Raw genomic sequence first — 8621 nt, forward strand, 5'->3', positions numbered from 1 at the left:
ATATATATGTTTTTGTTTCCATGCATACGACAAAGTCTCTCAAAGCTAAAAAAACTCATATTGTATTTTCATACAACAAAGAAAAACTAAAAAAAAAATTAGCATGTATTTTTGGCTTTAATAACCAGTTTATTAAAGTTACGAGAACTTGACCAATACTTAAAAAATTCCAAAAAAATATTTTTTTTCTTTTAATATTAGGAATTACAAATTTATATGTAAAACATATTTTCAATATTGAAAAGGTAGTTTTTTTTTATTGATGTTATGACAATTAGGTTTTACCTGATAAGATAAAGATCTTTTTATTAAGAAAGACTTTTCTTAAACCGTAGACAGACCAATAATTAGAAATACAATGAAACATTAGCATTTGTCAGATAATTAAACAATACAGCTTATTTTAGGTAGGACGTATTTAGGGTCATAATACCTTTTCTATATGCAATCAATCCCCGTACCTGATCTCTGAGACTAGTTAGGGTTCTTAATGACCAAAATACTAGGTGGCGACTTCTATCCTATTTTTCTACTAATAAAAGACAAGAATTCCTTGTCTCCCTATATTTTCAAGATACACACATATGAGGGTAGGCGATCGCCGCAATGCCGCACACGTGCGACATAATGGCGACTCCACTAGGGACCTTGTGGACTAAGCTTTATTTTTGTTTGATTATCATGTTTTACTGTTTGGTTTTGTGTTATTGTTAATTTTCATTTCCTCATTTGCTCATACACTTTAAATTTTTATATATTTATTCATGCATTGTATAAAATTATTTTATGCATTATTCATATTTTATGAGAATTTATATTAAGAAAAACTTTAGGTTAAGTAGGGGACTAGCAACTTACTTTACGACTTTTAGTCAATGTTTAAGTTTGTATAAACCTCAACTCTTTGCTGAGTGTTTAAACTAGTAATGATTGGTGCATATGCCATCCCACTACCTACTAAGCCCCCAAATTGCCTTCATGAGGGTGATCACTAGGACAGCAAGAGACTCTTTTGAGACCAGGTAGAAAGCCACCCATCATGTAATGGCTCAAGCCTATTCTTAGAGTATGAACTCTCTAATATACATATATATACATTTGCAACATACATATACATCCATTCATTGTAAATAACATACATATATACATCAAGTAGAAATATAGGTCCCTAAAGAGTCTACAACACCCAACTTCAAGCAAGAAACATGGAAGATGAAGAGCAAACTCACCATGATGCCTATTTTCAAGAAGAGTTGGACTCTCTGAAGACAAGTGTAACTTGTTTCACTAGCTTACTCGAGCAAACACTGAGAAATACCTCTAGTGAAGGTCCTTTTAACCAACCGGTCACCTTTAATCAAATCACTTAGCCCAAAGAAAGAATGAGTGAACATGGTCACTACCACACTCCGTCCAAATTGCCAGCATAAAAAAACATGAGGCCTTTCAAGCCAAAAGCCGAATTGGAAATTACTAAAGGGTAAAAAAAAACTACCTCTATTACCACTACCCTTAAATAAGATGTACCAGAAGGTATTAAGCATCAGACATGTAGCTCTTGAACCTCTGACGTCGGTGCAACCACCTTACCCTAGCTGGTACAAGCTAGAACTCACTTGCAAATACCATACTAGTGTTGTTGGACATAGTATCAATACTTGCAACACCTTCAAAAGAAAACTGTTACAATTAATCAAAACATGGTGGATAAAACTGGAAGATACTTCTAATATGAATATGAACCCTCTACCTAATCATGCTTGAAGTGGTAGATCAGAAATGCACTAGCGATGGAATGTCTAGGAAATCTGGAAGCACTAATGATCTAGATAGGGTGCAAAAAAAACAGCATAAATTTTAAAGGTCTTGAATCTTAACCATAGTTTTTGTCCATGAGTCCTCTATAAAAGCTGTTATAAGGAAGCTAGCTTAAGAGGAGATTTGTCAAAATGAGATGATGAAGCGTGCCCTATTATTGTCTTTTGTTTGATCATGTTAGTTTTAACTTGTTTCAGTCTTTATGGTAATTTGGCTCATAATGCCACAAGACTTTCTCTATCAAATGAGCTCTTCTTATTAAATAAGATCATGTGTTTTCATGTGTTCATAATTTACCTTTATTTTTATTGCCATTTCATACAAATAACATACTAAGCACAACCTTTACCCACAAAACCACTGATGTGTTTCCCTTTTTTCTTCTAAAATTATGTATGATCTCACATATTCATAAAGTATTTTTTTTTTAGAATTCAAATTTTTTGATACAAGATAGAAATCATATTGGTGTTTGTCCATAACAAGCGAGTTCTGAAAATTCAAGTGATTCCTTAAAAAGGTAACCATACACCTAGAAAACCTAAAAAAACAAAAAAGTAAAAAGAACCATGAAATGACTCTAAAAACCAAGTTTTAATTGAATGAATAAAGAGAAATCACTTTGCATATTCACATGAAAGCAAGGCTTATCGATCCTAAATGTATGCATTTGAAATGAGGAGAGGCCTTCTTTGATAATTCTTTCACAATGCTAAAATATATCATTTGCAAACCCTTTTTGAGCTTAGTAATATTTTTTGAAAATAACTTTAGCTAGGATCACATCCTACGTTGGGAGCAAATGCGAGAGATATATAAAAAACCTTAATGATTAAAAGTGTCTAAGCAACTGATTAATATTTAAAAGTGTATTTTTTATCAAGATTTTATGTCATTATTTTGCACTTGAAGTATCAATAACTCCTTAACTAAAGCATGTTTTATAATAATATATCTAATAATATAAGATACCTTTAATTTGTGGTAAATGTTTATTTTAAATGCAGGCCTATCACATAAATGAAAGGATTAATTGATGAATTTAAAAACTAAAATTGAAAGGACAAAGAGATGACCAAACTTAGAAAAGAGATGCCGGTGCAATCCAAACCGAAACACTATTTGGTAATTGGGTCATATCTGGAGCTGTAGATCTCATATTTAGGTCTACTTTATATGGATGCAAATGTAAGACATAGGCCTATAACTTTCATATAAAGCCTAAGATCTAAAAAGGTCATTTTCAAGTCCAAATTGTAGCAACAACAAAGAAGTCTGAATCTGTCTTCTAGCCCGAGCACTGTTCAGTATTTGGCCCATATCTGGAGTTCTTGAAGTCCAAATGAGCTAAATGTTTTATACAAGAAATCTAAGACAATTTTCTACAACTTTCATGTTTTCAGGTGACTTCAATTTTGACGTTATCAATGACGTTTTGGGTAGACAAAAGGAGATAAGGATTGCCACCAAGTCAAGAGTTGGTCACCCACTCATCAAATTAATAGTTCCCAATTTTGACCTATAAAAGAAGGCATTTGCCATGTATTTAGGCATCTTGGTTTCCAGATCAAGATCATACTCTTGCTTTCTCTCTTTGTATTTTTTGTAATGTTTATGTTTTGCTTTCATTAATATCAAGTTTATGCCTTTCATTTCTTTTTCTTTACTTAGTTAACTCTTATCTTATTTATGTTCTTATTTCATTTATTTTTTTTCTTTTATTATGTTTAGCTAAGTTTATTATGTCAAGGTGAAAAGGTTACACTAATGGTGTAAGAATAAGTATAGTGTAAACTTAATATGGACTTTAATGTTTGATACTAACATGTTTTGTATTTGTTATCTTGTTCACTCTTTAATACTTTGCTTGTTAAATGATTAATCTTGATTTATGTTGTATAACACTTGGTACAACAACTGCTTGACACTTTTATAGTTCATACTATATAATATAACCGACACTTGAGCTATGAAAGGAACTTGATTTGTTGTTAACATAAGTTATAATCATGAATATTTAATGAGATTTACAAGTATTAGCATTAATCGAATAAGATGACTAATATAATTATATTAACAATCTATAATCAGATTGGAACCCCTTTTGTGTGTGGTTTCCAATTGAGTAATAAGAGTTTATACTATACTTGTTTGACATACCATTAGTGGAACCTCTAACCTTGATATTTATTATTACCATTTTTTAATCCTTACATTAATAGTCCATCTCAAAGTTCTCATCATCTTCTTCTTCTTCTCCTTCTTTTTCTTTATTATTATTATTAATACTACTACCACCATTATTATTATTGTTGTTGTTGTTGTTGTTGTTGTTGTATTTTTGTTATTTATAATTTGTACAATTAACCTCCTTGTGGTTCGATCCCGGTCTTACCAGGTTATTTACTATTTTGACACTCATGCACTTGGAAGAAGACATCAATCTTTTAGTCGTGTCAGCAACACTAGGAGGCATAAAAGAAAATTCTTAAAAGTGTCCAAACAAAGTTAGGGGCATGAAGAAAAGACCAAAGAGTCCAAAATTGAGCTTTTTACAAAAATAATTGATATAATGATGCTCAACCAAGTGAACAAAGAAAAAAACAAATGAAAATCCCAAGCCCAGCACTAGGGGGCATGATTAGACCATTTTGGAAAGACATTCAAATGACAAAAGGTCAAGAAACAAGCACAAGTGATCTTTAGTCTTGAAATCCCTTAAACACCTTTTGAGCCTACAAACATCTTTTTTTTTTCATAACCAAGAGCTCAAGCCTACATTACATGCATAATTAAGCCATTTCTAATCAAAGGCAAGTAATCTGGATCGATAGGCAATGCTTTCGCATGTAAACCAAATCATTATTCATGCAAATAAAATAAATGTTTTGAAGGCTGGTTCTTTAAAACCCTCAAATTAAATCTTAAACCTTTTTTACCAACTAAGTATCACTTTATATTTTTCATCAAAAGCAAAACAAAAAGTTTTCATCACTTCTGAAAACAACTTGAATTTCTTCTAAACAAGTTTTCTTTGAATCAATGTCAAAATGATATCTGTGTCTGGAATAGTTTTGAAATTCAAAAAAAAATTCCATATAAAAACAACTCCTTATTAAAATTTCCTTCATATAGCCTCATCCGTAAACCCGAATTAAATACTTGGAGGCATGATCAAGCTAGGGAACAATCAAACATGCATGATAGAGGGCTCCATGATTCCTTTCCTAAGAAAAATGTCGGGCAAAAATTGACAACCCTTGAGATAAAAGGTGAAGGACAAAGAAGTATAATGACATCAATTTTTTCCTAAATTTCAAGATCACAAGATATAACTCGAGTAAGCAAGAGTGAAAAAGCCATCAAAGTTTACTACCAACACTCTAACTTTTGAGAAAAGAAAGACACCATAAAGAAATGGGGACCTATATTTCTCAGGTAAGTATACATGCATATTGATCATAATGCATTGTTTTCAACATTATCATATCGATGTTTCATCATCACCTTTTGGGCAGTGCATTTTCTAACCCTACCTCATTTCAAGTGTGCTTTTGAGCCCTCACTTTCTTTTATGTGCACCTTTGAGCCACCATTTCTCAGGTAGTGTATTTTCTAACCCTACCTCCTTTCGAGTGTGCCTTTGAGCCCTCACTTCTTAGATAGTGTGTTTTTCTAATCCTATCTTCTTTCAAATGTGCCTTTGAGGCACCATCCTTTAGGTAGTGCATTTTCTAATCCTATCTCATTTCAAGTGCGTCTTTGTGCCTTCACTTCATTTCGAGTATGTCTTTGAGTCGCCATCTCTTGAGTAATGCATTTTCTAACTCTACCTCCTTTCGAGTATGTCTTTAAGCCCTCACCATCCTTTTTTTGAATTGGTCACCCATTACAACGCTACCAATTCTCTATGTTTTTTACTTGGGTAGGTTACCCATTACAGTTAGGTCATTCTTCCACTTGGATAGGTCACTTATTACAATGAGACCACTCTTTCATTTTTTCTCGGGTAGGTCACCTATTACAATAAAACTAATATTTTTTGTAAGAGATCACCCATTACAACACAATCAATTCTTCATGTGTTTTTATATGGGTAAATCACCCATTACAATGAGGTCATTCTTCCACTTGGGTAGGTCACCCATTACAATGAGACCAACATTTTTTCTGGGTATGTCACCCATTACAAATCGATAAATTCTCATGTTTTTTATATCTAGATAGGTCACCAATTATAATAAAGTCATTCTTCAACTTGGGTAGGTTACTCATTAAAATGAGACCACCCTTTTCTTTTTTTCTTGGGTTGGTCACTCATTACAATGAGATTATTTCTTTATGTTTTTTTTCTGGGTAGGTCACCCATTACAACAAGATCATTCTTTCACCTTGGTAGGTCATCCATTATAATGAAACCACTCTTCCCCTTTTTCCACTTGGGTAGGTCACCCATAAAAATAGACTGGAATAAGTGTGTGTGGGTTGATCGCCCTTGAAAATAGACTAAAATGAATGTGATATGCGTGGGTCAGTCGCCCCTAAAAATAGACTAGGATAAATATATATGGGTCGGTTGCCCGTGAAAATAAACTAATGTGAGTGTACATGGGTAGGTCGCCTGTGAAAATATGCCATTTTGTTTTTTGTTTTTCTTTACAAAGCTTACTACACAAAACATTAAGAAGATTTTTGCTCTGTAAGCATTATAAAGAGAGAGGCAATTGTCGTAATCCATTTTTGGGTCATTCCCAAATTCAATTTCCTTTTCTTTAAAAAAGTCTACCACTTAATGTACGTGTCCAAACTCTCATGCAAATGTAAAAGAAAAGAAAAAAAAAAGGAAAAAGAAACAACAATTAGAAAAACAAATAAAAGTGAAAATAAAATAAAATATTTAATTTATACAATAACTTACCTCCCCGGCAACGACGCCAAAAACTTAACACGATCAAAGAGTTGATATCTTATCCCAAATGTAGAAGTGTTAAAGTAAAATAACCCGGCAAGACCGGGGTCGAAGCATAGGGAGGTGAATTATATAAATTACAAATAAAGAAAAAGATTTGAAGAGAAAAATAACAGAAAAGGAGTTAAAGAAAGTTTTAGGATGTGATATTGATGTAAGGATTAAACAATAATAAAATATATATCAAGGCTATAGGATTCACTAATGGTATTTCAAATAAATATAATATAAACTCTTTTTATTACTCAACTAGAAATCACACACAAAGGAGGTTTCAATCAGATGATTTCTCATTATTAGTTCATTATAAATTATTAACATGATCATATTAATCATCTTATCTAAGTAACATCATACTTATATATATCATCAAGCATTCATGTTGCTAGTTTATGTTAACAACAAATCAAGTTCCTATCATAATAACGATGTCAGCCAAAAACTATGAAGGATCAAGCATTTGATATACCAAGTATTATACAACACAAATATAGATTAACCATTTAATAAGCAAGGTATTAAGAATTAGTAAGATAAAAAGATACAACATGTTAATAACAATCTTTCTTGGATATAAACATTAAAGTCCATGTTGAGTTTATATTATACCTATTATAACACCATTAGAGAAACCTTTTCATCTTGACATAATTAACTTAGCTAAACATTAAGAAGGAGAAAAACATAAATAAACAATATAAAAACATAAACATAATATAAGCTAACTAAGTATAGAAAATGAAATGAAAAGGCATAAACAAAAGATTAATATAGCATGAAAGAAAACTTGAACATTATAAAGATATAAAGAAAAAGCAAGAAGATGACTTTGATCTGAAAATTAATATGACTAAATATATGGCAAATGCCTCCTTTTATAGACTAAGATTCAGAACTATTGATTGATTGAATAATTGGTGGCCATCCATTGATTTGGTGGCTGGTTTTTGACATTGGTGGCTACTGTTTTTTTGATATTATGGGTCGACTATTGATATTGTTGGCTGGCCAAAACATCATTGCTAAAATCAGAATTATAGCCCCCTAAATTATGAAAGTTGTGGGCAATTGTCTCATCTTTCCAACAAAAAAAACTAGATCTCATTTGGATTTCTAGAACTCAAGATATGAGCTAAAAACTGAATAGTGTTTGAGCTGTAGGACAACTTCTGACTTCTTTGTTGTTGCTAAGATTTGAACTTAAAAACGACAGAATTGAGTCTTTGAGTCCACATAAAAGTTGAAGGTCTATGTCTTACCTTTCCATCCATAAAAAGTGGACCTAAATTCGATATCTACAGCTTCAGATATGATCCAATTACCAAATGGTATTTGAATTTGGACTGCACTAGCAATACTTTTCTAAGTTTGGCCCTCTTTTTGTCTTTTCAATTTCAATACTTAAACTCATCAATCAATCCTTTTATTTATTTGATAGACCTACATTTAAGATGAACATTTACCATCAATTAAAGGTATATTATATTATTAGACTTGCTAATATAAAGCATGCTTTTGTTATAGAATTTAATGATACTTTAGGTGCAAAATGATGACATAAATCTTTAATGAGAATACACTTTTAAGTACTAATCAGCATAAAAGAGCTTTACCACCATTTAATTATGGGAAAATAACCACTAGAATCATCAAAATATCAATTAGAATAATTTCTTTTCCTAATATGTTTCAGCTAATTGTAACTGGGAAATGGTATCCTAGATTAGTGTAGTCTGTTTCCTAAATAGAGCTGCATATAGGTTATATGTAAGTCTTCTTTGTTTACCTGAAAGAGGGGGGTAGGGAAAAAAAAGGAGGAAGGGGAAAGAGCAGA

General features: G+C 31.7%; 1 long non-coding RNA gene across 1 annotated transcript in view; it reads left to right on the forward strand.

Moving 5' to 3' along the window:
• The first annotated feature begins 4511 nt into the window (after positions 1-4511).
• The window catches only part of LOC105119572 (uncharacterized), a 7819-nt gene continuing 3709 nt past the window's right edge, over positions 4512-8621 (forward strand). The window contains exons 1-2 of the long non-coding RNA XR_841152.1: positions 4512-4523; positions 5104-5105. This is a non-coding gene — a long non-coding RNA (uncharacterized LOC105119572). The remainder of the gene's footprint in view (positions 4524-5103; positions 5106-8621) is intronic.

The sequence above is a fragment of the Populus euphratica genome, unplaced genomic scaffold, assembly GCF_000495115.2.
Source record: "Populus euphratica unplaced genomic scaffold, PopEup_1.0 scaffold3146.1, whole genome shotgun sequence".
Lineage (NCBI taxonomy): Eukaryota > Viridiplantae > Streptophyta > Magnoliopsida > Malpighiales > Salicaceae > Populus > Populus euphratica.